At 42.2% G+C, this 20598-nt stretch overlaps 1 protein-coding gene across 6 annotated transcripts in view; it reads left to right on the top strand.

The window, feature by feature from the left end:
• MCC (MCC regulator of WNT signaling pathway) overlaps positions 1 to 20598 on the top strand; it is a 475249-nt gene that overhangs the window by 278067 nt on the left and 176584 nt on the right. The window contains exon 2 of one of the 6 annotated variants that reach the window (XM_073994066.1): positions 11052 to 11173. The exons of 3 other annotated variants lie outside the window; for them this stretch is intronic. The gene's annotated coding sequence lies outside the window, so the exon portion shown is untranslated. Of the gene's footprint in view, positions 1 to 11051; positions 11174 to 16209; positions 16345 to 17491; positions 17574 to 20598 lie in introns of those variants that run through there. 2 more of the 6 variants (XM_073994067.1, XM_045394107.3) reach the window with 2 other exon arrangements.

Here is a 20598-nt window from a genome sequence, read left to right as displayed (position 1 = left end):
TGGAGTGCAGTGGCACGATCACAGCTCACCGCAGCCTTGACTTCCCCGGCTCAGGTGATTCTCCCACCTCAGTCTCCTGAGTAGCTGGGACCACAGGCGTGCACCACCATACCTGACTTTTTGTATTTTTGGTAGAGACATGGTTTTGCCATGCTGCCCAGGCTGGTCTCGAAGAACTCCTGGGTTCAAGCAATCCACGCGCCTTGCCCTCCAAAAGTGCTGGGATTATAGGCATGAGCCACCATGCCCGGCCTCACTGCTTCTTTTCTTTTAGTATTAAGTGCCATCTAAAAGTGTTTACCACGTCTATTCAACATTGCACTAGATATTCTAGCCAGTGCAGTAAGGCAAGGAAAAACAATAAAAGGCTTCCAGATCTTAAGAGGGAAATGTAAAATTTTCTTTATTCAAAGACAAAATAACTGTCTATGTAGAAAATTCTACAGAATCTACAAAGAAAACTGTTCTGTTAGGACTAATAAGTGAATTTTACATGGTTACCAGATACCAAGGAAATATAGAAAAAGCCATTGTATTTCTGTATTCTAGTAATGAACAATCAGAAATTGAAATTCTGTAACAGTATCACAATATATCAAAAATATGAAATAACTTAGAGATAAATTTGATAACATGTGCAAGATTGTACACTAAAAAATACAAACATTAACAAAAGAAATGATCTAAATAAATGGAGCGAGCTGCTGTGTTCATAGATCAGAAAACTCAATGTTGCTATGATATAAATTCTCCCAACTGATCTATAGATCTCAATTAAAATCTCAGCAGATGTTTTGGTAGAAATTGACATGCTGATTCCAAAGTTAACATGGAAATGTAAAGGACTTACTAGCCAAATTAACTTAAAAAAATAATGAACTTGGAGGATGTATACTATCTAATTTCAATAAGGGGTTGGCACTGACTGGGAGGATGTTGTAAGTCACATTTATTTGTACCAAGTTGGTTGGGTCCTGCACCACATGGTGCAGGTGTGCAGTAAACAGTAGAAAATGGCATAGGAAAAACATTAGTGGGAGTCATTCTGAAGGGCAGGTTGGACTGGTTGAAGAGGGATCAATATTCTCCTCATAGCACTCCTCTAAACCTTCTCCAATATGGTTGAGGGACGTGAAATTTAGCCTTTAACATAGTTTCTGGCCTGCTGGGACTTTAAGAAAACAAACTTCACTTTATTATGGAAAGTTTCAGCCATATACAAAAGTAGTATAAGGGAATTCATTATACGGTCCTCCAATTGAGACCTATTATTGAAATTTTAAAGCAGTGATTACAGGCTATCAATAATATGCTATTACTAACATAATACAAAATTGTCTGTTTTTGAGATTCTGTTTTAACATCACCCTTTTTCAAATAAGTTATTAGGAAAATAAAAACACGTTAACACCAACTTTTTAGATACATTTGTGGTTAAACATAGCAGCTGATCATTGAATGTTAATTCCTGATTCTTGATGCTACTGACTTGTTATTGGAAGTCCTTGCAGGAGTTAAGGGCCCCCCAGGAAAGGCCTCCAGAATTCATTGCCAAGAGCCGTTTCCTTTAACTTCCTGTGTACAGAGACTGCACGGCACCTCCCAAACAATAGCTTCCAGACTTACTTGGTAACAGAACTCTTTGTTCAAATGAAATCTTCAGCACCCCAACATTTAAAATAACCCAAAAGGAAAAGCAGTGAACTTGTTATTATATTCTCGGGCATTTTATTCTGGGTTTGACAGCAAATATTTTATTGTTTGTAGAAACCTGGAAACTCTCTCAAGAGCCAGAGGACAGTTTAAAAACTGCTGTTTTACTGCATTTCTCTGTTATATCAGGAATTTTAAACATTTATTTTTTTAGACTCTTCACCTTTACTCCTATTCAAAACCAAAACAAAACATGGATTACATGTTGTCCACACGGTGTTGAGAATTTCTGTGGATATTCTTACTTCTGCATTATTTCAAAAACTATTCTTACAATGCGTCCCCTTCTGTTTGGAAGAATAGTTATTAATTTACATCTTTTATTTTGAAAGTAACTAACAATCTAAAACTGAGGACTTTTCCCCGTCTATCTTGCACAAAAGATATCACCAACATCATGTGCAAATCAAAGCCTTATGAACAAATTATTTTAAATGCCTGAGAGAATATTTGTATTCTAAAATCTGTATTGAGTTACATTTGTAATGTGAAAAAACAGCTTTCAAACTTATTTGTTCTTCTTGTTTAACGTTTTTTAACTCGCATAAATTGATATATACCCGTACTTTGGTGTTATGAAGTTCATTTCTACCTCTGGGCATTGTCTCATTAGTTGCACATGCACATGTGAGATTTGTAGGGCAGCACGAGAAAACCCTAATACACTTAACTGATTATTCTGACCCACCTTCTGCCCTCCTGGTTGAGCGGGCGGTAATGTCAGGAACAAGGAGGAGAATGCGGAGGCACTCAGCAGATCACACGGTGCCCTTTACCCTTGCCTGACATTCAGCTCTGCCCAGCCCCCAGCCCGCAAGCCCAGTGACAAAAATACCAGCCAATCTCAGGAAGCTGCAGACGTTAGAGATGTGAAAGAATAAAACTATTGAAGGCCAGGGCATGACTGCATCTACCCAGCACACATTTAGAGTTATTTATCCTAGCTGAGGCGATAAGCCAATGTCGCTTGTCGACTGTGCTGGTGAGTAAGAGAAGCTGGGTAAAAGGCTCCCCCACTTCTCCCACTCTCCATACTCCCCACAATTTCCCACTCACACCCACCCCCCTGCAACCATCCTTCTGGCTTCTTAGGAGCCAGATGCTCACTTAGGATTTGTGGCTTCTTTCTAAACTAAACTATTTACAGTGTCTGGTCAACATGGGACAGATCAAACTGCAGAAAATACTGAGAAACTCTGTTTGAGATATGTGCGGCACACTTCCTCAGCCCCCAAAAATGTGTTGGAAGAGGAGAGGAACACACAGGCATGGTGTGCACACACACGTGCTCACGTCCTTTCTGAACCCTCAGTGTTTCTCTTGTCTCCTGGGATTAGATAGGATAGCATTTTCATGAGCAGTGCTCATTGGGCTCTGTCTGAATTCTCCAGTTTCACTCCAAAAGATAAACGACAGCGCCCCGGCCATCCGTCATAGTCATGTCATGCAACTGGAGCATCAGATTAGGGGCACAGGTGGAAGGCAGAGTTTCTGCTGATTAGCTTGGAACCCCACTTTCCTCCTTGATTCCCATCTCCTCCAAAAATTTTCATGTACCAGTAGAATCTGTTTTTTCCTTTTTGCTAAATGTGTTGGTATTACTCCCTATTTTTGTTTTGATGCATACAAAACTCAGGTATCTGTTCTAGTGCCCATGTGTTTACCTTTAAAGAAAGATGAAGTTTCATATGTACATTAGCTTAGAAAATAATATCTTTGCAATAATGAGGCTATAAAAAATCAACTTAATATTGTCCTTTTGATTATCAAAATGTCTAGTCTTCAAAATGTGTGCATTACATTCCAAGCTATGCGCTGTAGCTGAAAAAACAAATTATGGTAAATTCTATCAGGAAAAGAGAATTTACAGAACAGTGTGTTGATGCTTCAATTTAGTATCACCACTAGTGCTTTTTAACCGATGAATCTTTATGGGAGAGAGAGAGAAGCTCCTCCTTTAGCGTTCGATCTTTTGTCTTGAAGGATTAGTATTAATATAAGACCTAGCTGCTTGTTTTCATAATTTAAAATATGAAACTACCACCTGAATCAGGGATCCTGCTATGAAAGGATCAAGCGTGATGCTATAACATAGCTGAGACGACCCTAGCCATGTTCATTGTCAGTGTACTTGGAGCCTTAAAGGAGAAGACCTTGTCCATAATAATAATTGTTTCTACTTATTGAGCACCAAAATTGCTTGACAAAGGTAGTGGGCATGTTACACATATTATTGGTTTCACAGCCACCCTGTGAGATTGAGGAATTATTTCATTATCTCTATTTTGCAGAGGAGGCAACTGAGAGTGAGCACCTTAACTAAGATCCTACAGCTAGTGAATGGGAGTCAGACTTTCAGTCCTTATCCTGGTGGGAAATCCCCTATTCAGGGTTTCTACTTCGTCACCCATCTATAGACAAGTCAAAACTGATACAAAAGAATAGAAATTTCATCAGTTGAATGACCGTATTCTCACCAAGGGACTATGGCTGAGCCTTTAAATATAGTTATTTTAAAAATACCTTGTAAACACTCATCTACCTAGTTAATGTTTTTGATGGCTACTGTGTGCCTGTCACTATGCTGAGTTATGTCTGTAAGACATGGGCCTTGTCCTCAAGGAGCCCCGTGGGTTGGGGAAGACAGAAACGCTTACAGATTGTTTATACTATAGTTCACCGATAGAGGGATGTTCAGGGGCCATGAGAACCATCTTAGAAAGACAAAGAATGTGTCAGGTTAAGAAGCAGACTGACAGAATCCTGGGGAGCTAGTGTTCCTAGGACTGCTTATACCTTCATTGGACAGCAGAATAACAAGAGCCTTTCCAGTCACAGTCACAAAGGTAGGAAGGAAACCCATAAGTTATAATAGGTAGGGCAAGTGTTGGCAGACCTTTTCTGTAATGGACCAGGCAGAAAATATTATAGGTTTTGCAGGCTATATGGTCTCTAGTGCAGTTTCTTAATTCTGCCATTTTTGCAGGAAAAGCAACCATAGGCACTATGTAAATAAAGGGGGCATACCTATGTTCCAATAAAACTTTATTCACAAAAACAGATAGAAGGCCAGATTTTGCTCACAGGCCATGGTTTCCTGACCTCTGGAACAGGGAAAGGAGAAGGACTTGCCATCAAACAAGATATAACTGAGAAACAACAGTTTTGACTGAACAACAAAGCAGTTGGTGGTTTCTTTGAGAGATCAGAGTGTGGTCATTCCAGCCCCTACTAAGTGTAGGCATTTACTAAGTATTTGTAGAATGAATGACGAATGGCTTCCACTTGGCCTGGAGATAGTAACTGAGGCTCCCTGGTAGTGAAGGGAGAGGTAATGGGATACCACAAACTAGTCAACTAATAAAGAAAAGAGTGTTATTTATTATTTCTGGAAGCTGGGAACGTCCAAGATCAGTGAGCCAGCAGGCTCATTGTCTGGTGAGGTTCTGATCTCTGCTTGTAAGAGGGCTTGGATGCTGCATCCATAGGAGGGGAGGAACACTGTGTCCTCACGTGATAGCAGACAGAAGGGCAAGTCAGCCGAGCCCCGGCCAGCCCATGAACCCTGTTTTATAAGAGCCTTAATCCCATTCATGAGGGCAGAAGTCCTCATAACCTAATCACTTCCCAAAGACCAACCCCCACCCTTAACAACTATCACATTGGCCACTAAGTTTCAACATCTCAATTTCCATACCATCTCATATTCAAACCATAGCCAGCACTATGCTAAGAACAAAAATACACAGGAAAACAAGTCATAGTTGAGATCCTTTTTTCAACAGATATTAAGAGACATCTCTTAAGGTTCCATTCTAATCCACCCCCCACTCCCTGCCCACCAAGTTGTCTGAAGTCTAGTAGAGGAAATAAACTATTATACCAAGCAACTAACATACAGTGTAGTTGAACACGCAAGTCTGACGGCAGAGGCCTAAAGAGGAGGCATTCAGCTCTGCTTAGGGTTGTCAGCAAACGCTTCTGGAGGAAGTGATAGCTGAGCCCAAACTTAAAGGGCTGCCAGTAGCCAGCCAAGTAAAGGGTAAAGGGGGTGGTGGGAGAGATGAGGATTGTGTTCCAAGTAAGGGAAATGGTTTGTGTGCAAAACCCCAAGGGCAGGGTTGAGCATGGGGATTTGGAGGTTCAGCCTTATTGCAGGTTTTCCAGTAAGGCTGAACCAGGTGCCAGTAGAGCATGGGGAAGGTAGGAGGGGTTACAAATGGCATTGCGATGTGGGCTTTATCCTGATGGCAACGAGGAGCCATTGTCTGATATTTTTTACATGGAGAATGGGCAGGCCACCACATTAAACTTGAGCAAGGTGCGCTTGGCTACAGTGTGGAAAATGGCTTGGAGGGTATTGAGATTAGAAGTGGTAAGAACAATTAGCAGACCCAAGTGTTCTGGGAGGAGGATGCTGCTGACTTGAACTGAGTGAGTAAAGTTGGAGAGGTGTAGAGATTCAGAAGCCTTTAGGCACTGAAACTGATAAGGCCAGGGTTGGATGAAGAAGCTGAAGGAGTCAAGAAACAAACTATAGGATCTCATGCCCTTCTATGATTTAGTACATGTCACTTTACATTTTAAGTATCTCTTAGATTCTCAAGTTTGCCTATAAGCTACTCAAGGATCTACCATTGTATCCATAGCAGCCAGTATAGGAGCGCAGCAAATGAACACGCAAGGCAACTCAGTTCATGGAGTTTGATTAAACAGAGTTCTGTGGATGTGGTGGAGAAGGGATCTCTGAGCAGAGGACTGAGCATGTGGTAGTGTCTCCCCACTGGGATGTGGCCTGGTGGCTGAGTGGGGCTGTTTCTCAGCTCCGTTGTTCTTTGTGGCTTTGAAAGCAGGCCCAAGGGAATGAGAGGAGGGCATTGGCTGTAGCCCAGGACGCTTTTCATGGCTGAAGTTGGAGCTGCTCAGTGTGTGGCCTTGGGTTTTTGTTAATTCACACCACCGTGCATGACCTTGTATTTTAAGTCCGGAATATGGGGACGGGTAGGAGGAGGGAGATGAGAGAGACAATAATACCATTGCAAAAAACATCAGTCCTACGAATTCTGGACTTGGCTGATTGGGTCCCTCGTGTTGTGTTTTATGCATTAGGAATGAGGAGGACTTAGGAAGTGGAGAAAAACAATAAATGATGCACCCTGCAGGGAAATTCTTTAGTGCTGAAAAGGACTTAAGGATTAGCTGATTTGTCCTCTTTCGGACAAAGTAGCTTTGGGTAAGTGAATTACAGAATTCTAAGTGACAGAGGCAACAAAGGGAAGTTGTCATTCACTGTGAGTGGGTATGAAAGAGAGCACGTGTCAGGAATTAGAAACCGACCTTACTTTTTAGGTAGGCAGCTTCAGAAACAGGGAAGTAGAGCTACTGTGCCCACTACTCTCAGTACTGAAAAGAGCCCTGAGCCTGCCTTTTCTCTCTTACCAGCGTGCTTTGACGTGAGGTTGTCAAAGCCATGGACCGCTTGTCAGTGTAAGCAGTCTGCCTTCCATCATTAAGGGTCCAGGCAGTCTTCAGGTTATGTCGTCGTTCTCTTTTATGACTAGATATTTTTATTAGGACACTGCTTACTGTGAAGTGCCTGAAGGGTCATGGTGGTTATGAGCCTTTACTGAAAGCCATGAACACTGTGAGACCATCATGCCTTTGCATTCCACATGGCATCTGTTTATACAACAGATTTCTTTATCTCCCCCTTCCGAGCCTGCATGGCACTTGTAACTCTTAGGGCAGTGTTCACATTCTGCTTAATATTTTAACCCCTTGTGATATTTCTTATTAGCCTGCTAAACTTAGTTCCTCGAGGCCTCTGATTGCTTTAATGTTTATTCCTAGTTCTGTGAGCATATGTTTTCAGTGCAAGGTTAGAGAGGTATGTAGAGGGTTCGCAGAAAGTTGCAGAGACCCTAGGAAGAGGCAGATAGGAGCTGCAATGGCATTGCATGTGATAGCAGCACTTTTGCTTATCAAAATCCTGTAGATAATGGTCTGGGTTCTTCTACAATACAGGTCAAGGGCCATTTTCACGGGAAAGCAAGCCTTGCAGAATAGAATTTAAAAACGCGCACAAAAAAACCAAGTACACTTTGGAAAGAAGAAGGAACACTGGAACCAGAGAGAACATGCGTTTGAAGTAATTAAAGTAAATGACAGATAAAGAAGCATCAGGGCTGGATGAGAATGAAAGGTATTAGTAGGCAGGAGGGCAGCTTAAAGAGCTGGAGCAAGGTGGGTTTTGTTCTTGTCTGTATTTCATCCTTTTAGCCATAGTTAGAGGGGGAGTGACATCTTGTGCAATTTAGAAAGCACAGGAATGCCTCCCTGTGAGCTCCTCGTGGGCAGGAACTGAGTCTTACCCAGTGTTGTGTTCTCTGTGGCTGGCACCGTGTCTTGACGTACAGTAGGTGTTGGGGAGTGAAGAGAAGGAAGAGCACCTTCTCATCTCCTTGGCTTAAGAGGTTGGGAAGTGAGAGAATAAAATTGCAGCTGGTGTTGCCTAAAATGGTAGAGAATTTCATGTTTGAATATAGTATTGGCATTGTACAATAAACGTGGCTGTATCTAGAGGCTTGCGTTTTTTGTCAAATGTGTGTGTAACAACCAAGAATGTTAACGTTATAGTGAAGCTGTCTGCAATGTGAGATCTTTTTTTTTTTTTTCGGTGTGAGATGCGGCTGCATGTGGTAGTTGAATGCTTTCCAAGAATGGTATGAAGCCCTCTCTGCGGCCTCTCCTGGAGTGGAGCCAGGTCATGGAGCTTTGTCTGGCGGTGGCTGTCAGCAACAAATGTCCATGTTCAAAATATCTAGGGATTCCAGATTAGTGAGAAAGAAATGTGTATCATGCTGCTTGGTGTAGAGAAAGGGGAATGGCTTTTTCTTGCCTTTGAGTATTAGATAGGTGTGTATTGTCTATATATGAATTGATAAAGATTGGTTATATATGTAATGTATGTACCAACATAATTTTATTTACTAATTTGTTATTATTGAGAGAACTAGTGGAATGTTAGTTATCAAACAGCCATTAGTTTTTAAATGCCAGACCTTAGTAAAATTCACTTGACTATGCTGCAAATACATAGTCTTTCTATAATTGTCTGGGATCTTACTGCATCCTAGAGATACTCTCTCAGGGAAGCCATGTATTGCGTGTGTTTGAAAATGAGAGGTACTTTACTGCGTGTGTGTGTTTAGGTTCTGATTTAATAAAAATGCATTGTATTAAAAACTTGCTTTTTCTCAGGCATGTGTCACACATAACTACTCCAATTTTTCATGCTTCTAAAAATGTTAGAGTTTTTATTTGTTTCTAATAAACATCTTCATTCAAGTGTGCTAAAAACTAACCTCTAAGCCAATTTGTTTATTTTTAATTAAGGGGAGTTTTAGGATAACCTCCAGTAGTTGAGATAATGAGTTGTAGGTCTCCTCCTTCAACTGTGTTCGCACATACAAAAGTACACATTTACCAAATCCTGCTATTTATATAAACATCAATTACATAAAAAGCAGTCACTGAGCATGTGTTCTGAACTTCAGATATGCTGACAGTACCTTACATGAAAAATTCACATGGAGCAGGATTCCTTTCACTTTGTCAGTATTAGGCGACAGGAACCCTCCAAGCCAGTGGCTATGCAGAAGATGGTTTTAGAATCAAGCTGCAAGCACCATTGCACAGAGTAAGGCTGGGTCTGTCAGGTTCTTTCATATCTCTGTCATCCACAGGTGGAGTGCCCAATGCTACATGTCTCAGTCTGTTTGGGCTACTATAACAACATGCCATAAGCTGGGTGGCTTATAAACAACAGAAATTTCTCACAGTTCTGAATTTCTGGGAAGTCCAAGATCAAGGCGAGAGCAGATTCAGCATCTGATAGGGCCCTGCTTCCTGGTTTATAGACGGCCACCTTCTCACTGTGTCCTCACATACTAGAAGGGACAAGGGAGCTCTCTGGGTTCTATTTTATAAGGGCACTAATCCCATTCATGAGGGTTCCACCATCATGACCTGAGCACCTTCCCAGGGCCCACCTTTTGAAATCATCACATTGGGGATAAGGATTTTAACATGAATTTGGAGGAGACACAGTCAGTTGATAGCATCATGTTAATAGGCAATCCACATATCTCTAACACCACTAATTTCACCAGTGAGAAGTCTTTTCTAACCTCCACTGAGTTAATTTACAAAGCCTTTATAGTTGAGGGAAGGTGAAGTGGCTGTCTCTAGAATGATGATGCCTTCTGATGAGCATCTTTCAAATGTCAGCAGAACATCTTTGGAGTATGTAAGTAGGGTAAGGTAGGGTGAGGGTAGATCTTAGCTCCTGGAAAATAGGTTAAAAGTGACAGAGCCATGTCCTGTTGCCTATGCAACACTCTTTCAAAGTAAATTATTGTTCATATAATCCTATCTTTACTGGATATTAACTTTCTACCTTTAGGGAGCTTCCCTGGTAGCATCAACCTTGGTTTCTCCTTCTTCCTATATTCATTCATGTCATGTATGGCTGAGTACCTGGGTTCATGTTTCCCCCAGACATCCTCTTTCCTTCCACCTCTGCGAATTCGACCTTCAGATTTCTCATCGCACCTGTACTTGATCATTCTCAGTCCCTTTCTTAATCCCAATTGCACCAAGTCTGGGGATACACATTTATCTCATACACTGGGTGTCCCATACTGATCATGGTTTTATGTGTGTGTTGGGGGAAGATGTTGTTAGGCTTATATTCCTCATGTTCTAGACTAAAACAGAAGGTTTAAAATACAGGCTTCATACGCATTTTCTAAACTACTCCCCAGTTTAGCAGAACACCAAACTTGTATTAGCACAGAATAAATGTTTAAGAGAGAGAACTGGGAAGGAAGAGAGAATATGGGCAAATTATGGGAAGGTATATTTAGAGGCCCTCTAATTCCTGTTTAGAGTCACTTCTCTGGGAGGGGAAACTCGTGCTGTTGAGGGTTTAAAGCTTCACTCCCCACCCACAGCTCTGTCACCACACTCCCTGCCCTACTTTATCCCTGTGCTAATGTCAAATGTGTGCTACAAGAGCCTAATGAATGTCATAGGGTAGATCACATTGTGGCTGCAGTGAGAAGAGAAAAACAACACTCAAACATAGGTCCTTTAAGTCAGGCGGAGACCATATACAAATCTGATCACTTAAGCATGGATGCCATTTTTATAAGCAAAAATGAAATAGCACTCTAGACACATCATTTATAAATTTAACAAGAGTTATTCCTCTCCCCCCTTTTTGTTTTGGTTTTGTTTGTTTGTTTTGGTCAGACTTGGTGTTTTTCTTTTTAAAGAGTAAATAAGATGAATGCAATGAGAGCCCAACCATAAACGTGACATCCCAGGAAGCAGGAATGGCCATGGAAGGCTCCTGACCCACTGACACTAGGAGCTACAGTCTATTGTTTGAAAACAGGTACGTTCCTGTTCTGAGTTCAGTGGTGTCTTGGAGTGAGAACAAACATACCTTGCTTTTCGCTTGACAACTGAATATAAAATACTTTCCCAGAAGAAATTCCTGTACTGGATCTTTACAATAAAATTATTGCAGCCATAAAAGTAGTCCCGTATCCAAAGCCTGATGGAAATCAGGATAGGTCAAAAATAAAGTGTATGCGTTCTGTCATCTTTCTATTTCCTCTGTAGGCTTTACGGGCTGGGTTTGGAGGAACCCAGTGGAATTGCCATTGGCACTATCTGATGTTTTGTAATGTTGCTTAGGCAGAGCATGACTGACTGGGGAGCCATTGATATATGACAATTGGGAGCAATAACATTTTGAGAATGGAAATAATTTTTGAAGCCTTCTTCTGAGGCATTTTAATAAGTCTGTTTTTTACAACTTTAGGTAAACATGTCAACTATTCCCTAAAATCAGATGAGTTTTTTAATGCTCGAATTAATGAATTGCTTAGAGCATCAGTCTTGAAATGTAAGAGCCTCTCAGGAGAACCCAGACTGTTGATACAGAATATAATCTCACTCTGTTGGACATAGAGCTTCTGTTAAGACTTTATTTGTGAGAGATGATGTTTAGAGAAGGTAATTTAAGAGATAGCCTGTACCAATTTACTTTTTGAAGTTTTAGGATCAATCCTTGGATGAAATTAGACCACTATAGGATAGGAATATACACTATGGCCCTTAGCCCCTCAAAGAATGGCTTCAGGATCTAACCGTGGTGTTAGGCCTCTGAATTTTCTAGCGAATTGTAATAGATTAGGAGCATAAGAAATCCACATCTACGTTTTTGTGGCCACAATGTTGGGGACATTGCCTTTCAGTAATACAGTGAGGAACTGTAATTCCTCAGGTAAGAGTGTCTCTCTAAAGCATTTAAGAAACAGAGATATTTGGTTTTTTTCATGATACTCTTACTAGCTGAATTTTCTGTGACTCCTCTTTGCCTCAGTTTCTAGAAAACTTAAAAACACTTAGTGTTCTATTTTGGCATGATAGCAACTGCATTGTCTCATGATTCAAAGCCTTGTTTTTTGTTTTTTTCCAGTTTCTTCACCTCGCATTTCAGATAGTAATGGAAGTCTCATCCCATCTCGAAGAACCTAGTTCTTTGAGAAAGAAAGTCACAAGTACCATTACCCAGAGGACCTGGTCCTACATTTTTTTATGCGAGGCAGCATCCTGAGGCAGGGAGAGCCTTCCATGAGTCCAGCTGCACACAGCTTTTGGGTGTTCTTGAAGGATGGTGGTTTTCTCCTGCAGTAGTTCAAGGCACTCTGTAGAAAGGAATCAGTCTTGTCCATCAGGGGAACAGATAGGTGCCAACTTCCTTCTCACAAAGCGTGCCATGTAAGGGATTGATTTGAACTAATTATCCAGCTTACAAAGTATCATATCTGGTGACTGTGATACGTCACTGTGATAGGTATTGAAGATACATATCTTCAGCAGCAGAACCTATTTCAAAAGTGCAGCCCACCTTGGCTATATCTCTGTTTTATGCAGATTGGCTCATGTGGCTACCAGGTCAGTTGAGAGGATGAATGGACAGGAAGTTGTAATCATCGTACAAAGTGGAAAGTATGGGGTTATTATCTGTGCTACCTTTGGCAAACAGATATTGCATATGAGTAAACATTTAGCTGGATAATTTCCCCCCTTTAAGTGAATGGTGAAGGCAGACATGATTGAAGTCCGCAGTAGCTCAGGCCCCACCTCTGCTGATGAGAGTAGAGTTCTCATTCAGCAGACCACTTTAACGTGGCCTCTAGGGGAAGGACTTTTCACTTTGTTACCAAAGGACATCATGTTAAGGTTCTGTTTATAGGTGTGTTTCTCTTAAGCTGTTATCTCTAGCTAGGATCAGAGTGGACCATTGATATGCCTCATTTCACTCAGTAGGTGTAACTCTGAAAAGGTGTGTGAGTACAATTTTTGTAAATATGCTCATATTTTAAGTGCCCTAGGAAAACCCTTTATTCAAGGGAGCCCTGCTGAGAATCATTTTGTAAAGTGCTGGGCTCACTGTATGCGTTGGATAACTACATGGATGGATAGATGAAAAGAACAAAAGAACAAAAATAAGTATTGTTTTGTAAGAACAATCATTAAAGTCATTCTCTAAGATTCGGTTCTTCGAGATACACTGCCCCGCCCACCTCACCCCCCACCCGCCACCATGGAGGATAGGTGTCCCCAGACCTTGCTCTCATAATAGCCTTCAGGTGTCTCTGTCATTGCCTTGTATTAATGCTAATAAAAATAGCTAATACATACCGGATGCTTACCACGAACAAGATTCTGTGCTAAACATCTTTCCTCTGCCATCTCATTCAGTTCTCCTGACAATCCTGTGAGATGAGAACACTGCTTAAAGGGGCAGAATGATTTGCCCACAGGTGCATAACTAGTAAACAGTGAGGTCTGGTCTCAAATACAAATCTGTCTGATTCCAAAGTTTCTACCCCCAAATTCATGTGTTTGTAACATTTTTGTGTGGATATGTGTCCCCTAGATGCTAGCTCTTTGGAAAAAACTGAACTCTGTTTTACATATCTTTGCCCCCTTGGTTCCAGCTATAGTGCCCAGTACATAAAGGCTCTTATTTGAATTAATGGAGTAAGAAGGAGGACCAAGATAGTGTTGGGAAGAACTGGGTTCTACTCTAGTTCTGGTGCTAGATGAATCATTTCATCTCTCTGTAGTACCACAGAAATTAAGGGTAATGACCCCTGTCTTGCGTACATCACAGAGCTGTTGTCATGATCAAATGAGAGAAAGCTTATGAAAACTGTAAGGGGCTATACAAATATTAAGAAGGATTCATAAAATAAATTACCTAATTTACTTACTTTGTAAGTGCAAGATGATTCAAGACTGGGGTTCCTCAAAGTGCCTGAAAATTTTATTTTTATTTTATTTTTTTTTTTGAGACAGTCTCGCTCTGTCGCGCAGGCTGGAGTGCAGTGGTGCAATCTTAGCTCACCGCAACCTCTGCCTCCCAGGTTCAAGCGATTCTTGTACCTCAACATCCCAAGTAACTGGGATTATAGGCGTGAACCACCACGCCTGGCTAATTTTTGTATTAGTAGAGATACAGGGTTTTGTTATGTTGCCCAGGCTGGTCTTGAACTTCTGGTCTCAAGTGGGAGGCCTGCCTCAGCCTCCCAAAGTGCTGGGATTACAGGTGTGAGCTACTGGGCCCAGCCCAAAAAGTTTAAATATTTGGAAAATAATTTGCCTGAGGAAAGGACAGATTTTTATAAAGCCAGGGGGAAAAAATTGTCAAAGATAATTTTTAAAGTTCTATGGTATATATACACATATGAGTAAATGTGTGAACAATAGGATTCCGTTTAGGGGGAAAAACATCCCAAGGTAGTGAGTATACACTGGGTGGGGCATCCGAGGTCCAGGGCACTCAGTAGAGCTTGGATGCTGCGTTTCTTGGGAAAGTGCCTCCACCTTGCCACCAGGCCTCAGTTTTTCTATCTGTAAAATGAGGTGTTTGGAGTCAGTGACTGCAAGCCCCAGTGACCTGTCATTCTGAACTTCAGTCTTGGAGCAGTCCTGCAGGATTGAGTTGTCCAGTGGTGTAGCTGTCACTGCTCACTGCAGATGCCAGCACACAGTGCTTGCTGCCAACTTCAGGCTTCTCACCGTGCTTACAAAAGGGCCAGGCAGTGAAGCAACAGGAAAGGACCCATCCCTGTGGCGTGGCTTCAGGAGCCTTCTATAGGAATGCCCTGGCCCCCAAAGCTGGTCTATGCACTGCGGCGACTGAATGTCACTGTTAGCCCCATTCGCTCTGGCTTCAGTCATCTTTCTTGGGAGAATGCTCTACCTACCTATGCCACCCCTTATGGTGTCACTAACCGCTCATCTCTAATCCGCTGACTTGAAACTTAGACTCCCCTTATTTAAAGCAAATAATATATTTTTCTGTAGTGTAACATAAAAATACTCCTTAAGACTTTCTTTCAACCTTGGAGCTATTCATGCTTTTAAAACATAGTCTTTGGTAAGAACGTGCCCTCTGATAGCATCGTCAGTTTTGTAATGTTTATCTTCAAATGCATTGCTTAAGTTTCCTGTTGACCCTGGTAGATACACAGAGCAGGTATGACTGTCTGCATTTTACAAATGCAGCCTAGAAGAGGAAGGGAAGCCCCGCAAGGGACATGGCAGAGCAGGGGCTCAGACTTTGTTTTCTCCATCCTGTTTTGTTTACCTTCTCTGGGATACGAGCCCACATTCCATACCTGACCACCAGGTCAGTCCCATTTAGTAAGCAAGCAGGGCAGGTAATGTTCTCATTAAAGCTGAGTAAATTAAGGCTCAAAAGTGAAGCTCCTTGCCTCTAGACCTTTAACTGTTTATTCTAGATCTCAAACCCACCTCCTCTGATTCTTAGATCCTGCTCTTCTCACTGCGTTAGCCCTTCCTGTGAAAGCTGCAGGCTGGGTCCTCCAACATCAAGGGAACTCATTGAGAAAAATACCAGTAAGGCAGGGGTGGAGGGAGAGGGAAAGGGAGGAAAAGATGGAGACTGGCATGTGAATTACTTGCTTCCTTCACCAAGAGTAGGAAGCAGTCTTTGGTGATGGAATTCTCTGTGGCTTTGGCTATAAAACCATCCCATAGCCCAAACTCCCTGCATTAGCCCTGTCATCTGTTGAATACGGGGGAGTTACGGGGTTCCACTTTTCATTCTAGGTGTTTGGCTGTTTTCTGTATTATTCATATTTGCATTGTTCAATTGTTGGATATAAAAGTAAGACTTCAAAACTGATTCAGTTTAGTTTTCCAGACTAATCCACCTTGAATTTGGGGTCTGCTATCTGACAAATGGCAAAAGGTATTTTGATCAGAAGTACTTGTAATTACCCTCCCCTGTGATCATAACCATGGGACAGAGAACAGCTTTGGAATGGCTCTTCCCTTGCGCAATTTCTCCTGGTTTCCTGCCAGCCATGCTTTTCTGCTTGGAGCATTGTCTCTGCAGCTCAGGGCCTGCTCACTTGCTCCCTGGCATTTCACCTCAGATATTCTCTGCAGCACCCTCAAATCTGCCTAACTGCGTTGAACAGAGACGAGAGAACAGAGACATGGTGAAATGAGCATCAGGTATTTTAATATTAAAAATAAATTTTATTTGGTGCATATTGTTTTAGAATTTTAATGCATTTCTGAGGGAAAGAGATTGAATTTTAAGTAGCTATCCTCACAATTTTAGAACTAAAAATCTGTATTTCAAGATCAATCAATAGAGCTTTTCTGAGGAAGGGAGCTTTGTGTGCAAAGGCCTTAATCTGCTGTGTGATGGCTTCATTACTTCACATTTAGTGCTAGAAAGAGGCTTTGTGATGATTTTAAGTATGCCCTGGCCTTCTTGTTCTTGTCCATAATGCTGATGAAATAGTTTTCGCAAACCCTCAAGACCATTCTCTAGTTACTCCCACTCATCTCCTTGACCGTGTTTGTAGGCTTTATACTCATTCCTCTTGTTCATCTCAGCTGCCCAGAAAGGCTGTGGATAGAGACCAGTGTGATAAAAATTGCAGGAAAAGGAAGGATGGAAAAGTAGGGGATATTGAGCCTGTACTCAGTTTGGCATCTGGCATCTCTCCTCAAGTTTGGTTTACTCTTAAGAATCTGAATGGGCAAAGTTAAGAACCAATATTGGTGACTTTTTAAAAGCCTTCTTATGAATTATATCATGCTTAGTCCACATTAATCTGACAATGAGATGCCATGTTGCCTTGTCCTGGATTTATGGCAAAGAAATCTAGTAGCAAACTTCATACATCTGGTATCTAGAGCTCATCTTAATCTGTCATTTCACATGTAGCCTTTATTTGTAATATTTTGATTACTGCATGTGTGTAAGATCCAGCGTTGTTTTTTCATTCTGGTGGCTTGCACGGCGCCTGGTTGAGCGGTTGAATGTGGGTTTGCTTTGTTAAAGCCACAAACTTTGGCAGCGAAATAATCACACCAAGTGATCCAGCTTATCTTGACTCTTCTGTAAATAGTATGCGCTCGGGGAGTATTCGGTGGCCCCCTGGGCAGGTCAGCAAAGTGGTTGTGAGACAGAGTAATCTGGTCTGGGCCGTGCTGAAAGCTCTTATTGATATGGGATTAGTCTCGGTGGAGACAACGTGCTGTCACATGGGCATCAGTGCGATTGAGAGGAGTGAGATCCGAGGCCGGTGGGGGAGGGACGGCGCTGAGTCACTGAGTTCATTAAAAGGCTACTGAACAGGCGTGCGGCAGGCAAGACCAACCCTGGACTGTGCCTCCACCACACCCATCCCCACACCTCTTGGGCAAGGAGGACCAGAGCGCGTGACGAGGTAGGAGCACAAGCCAGGGAACTGGCTCAGCTCACAATGCCTGTCTACCTCTTGCAGGTTCAGGCCCCTGGGTAGATTCTTGGTGGGGCAAGAGGGAGCCCTGGCTGAAATGAGGGAACCCTTGTATTCCCCAAGTCCAGCCCCCGGTCCCGAGTATTGATTTCTCTACAAATGGGAAGGGGAGTGTTCACCAAAAGACTTCCTGGCTTGGTGGCTCAGAAGTTCTGAAAGGAAAAATTGTGTGCGTTTTACTGGTAGCCAGCAGTCAAATATTATTTTGCCAGATTGGGTGCAATTTAAAGTCACATCTAAACTTGGCATTGAGCAGGCATTGTTGATTGGGTTGAGAATATGTCAAGTCCCTGTTGTAACACGGACACCGTGTAGTTCAAAAGTCTGAAGTTTCTATACTCCTAGAAAAAGTGTGTTTTTGTTGTTCGTTTTTTTAAAGGGCAAACTTTCATCTGCATTGGGGCTGAGGGGAAAGTAGAAGGTATTTGGGGGCTGGGGAATGGGAACAGAAGTCATAAAGTCTAATAAACTGTCTCGCCTCTGTAAGCAGAGGCTAATTATGTGTTGTTTGACTTAAGTTTTTCCCCAGTCTTAGACATGTAACATACCTTGTGTGTATAAGCGTGTGTGTTTTTGCATCCCCTGCAAATACACTGTCGGCATATCTGACTGACTGCTAATACATGAACATGTCCAAAAGAATGATGAGCCTGTAGGCTAACAATGCATTGTCAAAACAGATTGGCAGCTGGCAGTAACTGGAGAAAACCTTTCAAAGTAAACCCAGTGTCGGAGCTACCCCAGTGTAGGTTATCAGTCCTGGAGAACAGATTTTGGCAAATCTAGATGAAGAGTGGCTGCTTGGCCTAAACAAGTTTTTTAAGGGACTAGTAAAAAGTCATTTCCCATAGAAGCTCTGTGTGCACTCCAGCAGAACCCCGGGATTGCTTTGTTTTGAGATTCTTCCCCTATCCTTCCTTTTGTTTTTTCCCTTTTGCAAAACTGAACATTGAATCAGTTAATCACAATTTATTCAGAAGTGTCTAAGGAAAGAAAGGCAGACAGCAGATTTTGGTGGCTTCGGTTAACGGGGACATTCGTAATGGAGGCTGAGGTCAAGCAGGTTCAGGGAAGGAGGAAAGCCTGTGTGGTAAAGGAAAGCTTGCTGTTGACTGGGTTGTGCTGGCAGCCAGTAAAAACTAGGAGGGAAAGAGGAGCGATGAAAATGGGGTTGTGGGGTCGTTCCTGGCTGCTGTTGCCCCTTTATTGGCTGGAGTGAGTGTAGCCTGCCTGACAGCCTGTTACTTGGCCGGACAGGAAACCACTTCATTCCTGGCTCCCCTGTTCTCAATTAGCTTAAGTGTAAAAACTTGCTTGATTTTAATCTATCCCTCTAGCAGAGTAAGACTTTTCCCCTTTAAGGAGAAAGGAATGTTGTCTTGGGCATTAATGAACCTTTACTAAGCCAGCCTTCCTGCATAATTAAATTACTTTGAAGTTATAGGAGCACCTAAAAATCAAGGCTTGACATAAAATCTAGAGCATATTTTTAAAATTTCTTTCAAGTTTTCATAAAAGTTTGGAAAATGAGGATGTCAAAACAGCATTGACTCTGAAATGCAAGAAATATGTTTAGCAAAACCTATAGCTGGGGAGAAAAGCAAAAGCTAGTTGGTTCTCGGGTTTTTTAAGTCACCAAAAAGGAGCCATTGGATTGGGGCTTCATCTGACTTCGGGCCCTAGATTTATGGAGGGTGGGATACCACACTGCAGTAGGCCAGTAGTTTGTTTTTTTTTTTTTGAGACGGAGTTTTGCTCTTGTTGCCCAGGCTGGAGTGCAATGGTGTAATCTCAGCTCACTGCAACCTCTGCCTCCTGGGTTCAAGCAATTCTCCTGCTTCAGCCTCCCAAGTAGCTGGGATTACAGGCGCCCACCACCACGCCCAGCTAATTTTGTATTTTTAGTAGAGATGGAGTTTCTCCATGTTGATCAGGCTGGTCCCAAGCTCCCGACCTCAGGTGATCCTCCCACCTCCGCCTCCCAAAGTGCTGGGATTGCAGACGTGAGCCCCTGTGCCTGGCCGGGCCAGTAGTTTCTTATTTCCAGTTCCAAGCATATAGGAGGATACATCAGAGGCTTTTTCCCCCTGTGTAAGGGGTTCCACATAAGAATTTAACTGAATGTTTGATCTTAATCCATCGTACCCCAAATAACCTGCAGATCATCTATGGCAGAATGTTAACCCTTTACCACATGGTCAAGTTAGGGTTCAAGAAAAGCCAAACACATTGAAAGATTTTTTTGCCTAACAAAAGCCTTTCCCTGCTTCTGGCACAGCACCAGTTTCCCACAAGCTGAGGTGTCTTCGGGCCTCACTGCTGGAATCACCTACAGGTAGCCACCTGGGCACCATCTGGTTTCAAACCCCCTTATTTGCTCTGTCTTTGAAATTTCTCTTTAGGGATAGATTCTTTTGCTTATAAGGTTGTCTAGGCTTTTGTTTGCTTTTTGATTTAAGTTGTATCCAGCATTTCTGCATGTTTCTCAATGGATAAGGGGCTTCCTGTATCAACTCAGTCTGCTTGCAGACCTGAGGTCTAGCCTAACTAAGTGGAACAGGGAAGTTCAATATGGGAGAATGTTTTTTAAAGTTGAGCCAGATAGTCTTGGTGTTAGAAGGAACCCCTACCACCACTGTTTCATGTACAGTCTTCTGCTTTCTCACAGGGAGGGGATCTGCAGGCAGGCAGTGATGTATCCTCACAGCAACTCATGGTTCACTGTCAAGTCATCTTGACCCACAGAGCTCCTGTCCTGAACCCTCCATCTGAATGGCTTTCATGGAACAAACTATACCTGCCTGTTGCTATATTTGCCTGAGATCATGTTTCCTTTATAATTTCAAATTCATGATGTTTACTACTTACAGACTACACATATATAATGAGATTCCAGCTCCCTTTTATTTTTTCCTATTAGGTTTGAAATCCGTTCCTTCTGTGGTAACCTATC

Source organism: Macaca fascicularis, chromosome 6 (genome assembly GCF_037993035.2).
Source record: "Macaca fascicularis isolate 582-1 chromosome 6, T2T-MFA8v1.1".
NCBI lineage: Eukaryota > Metazoa > Chordata > Mammalia > Primates > Cercopithecidae > Macaca > Macaca fascicularis.
Note: the sequence above shows the minus strand (reverse complement) of the source record. Positions and strands in the feature narration are given on the sequence as shown.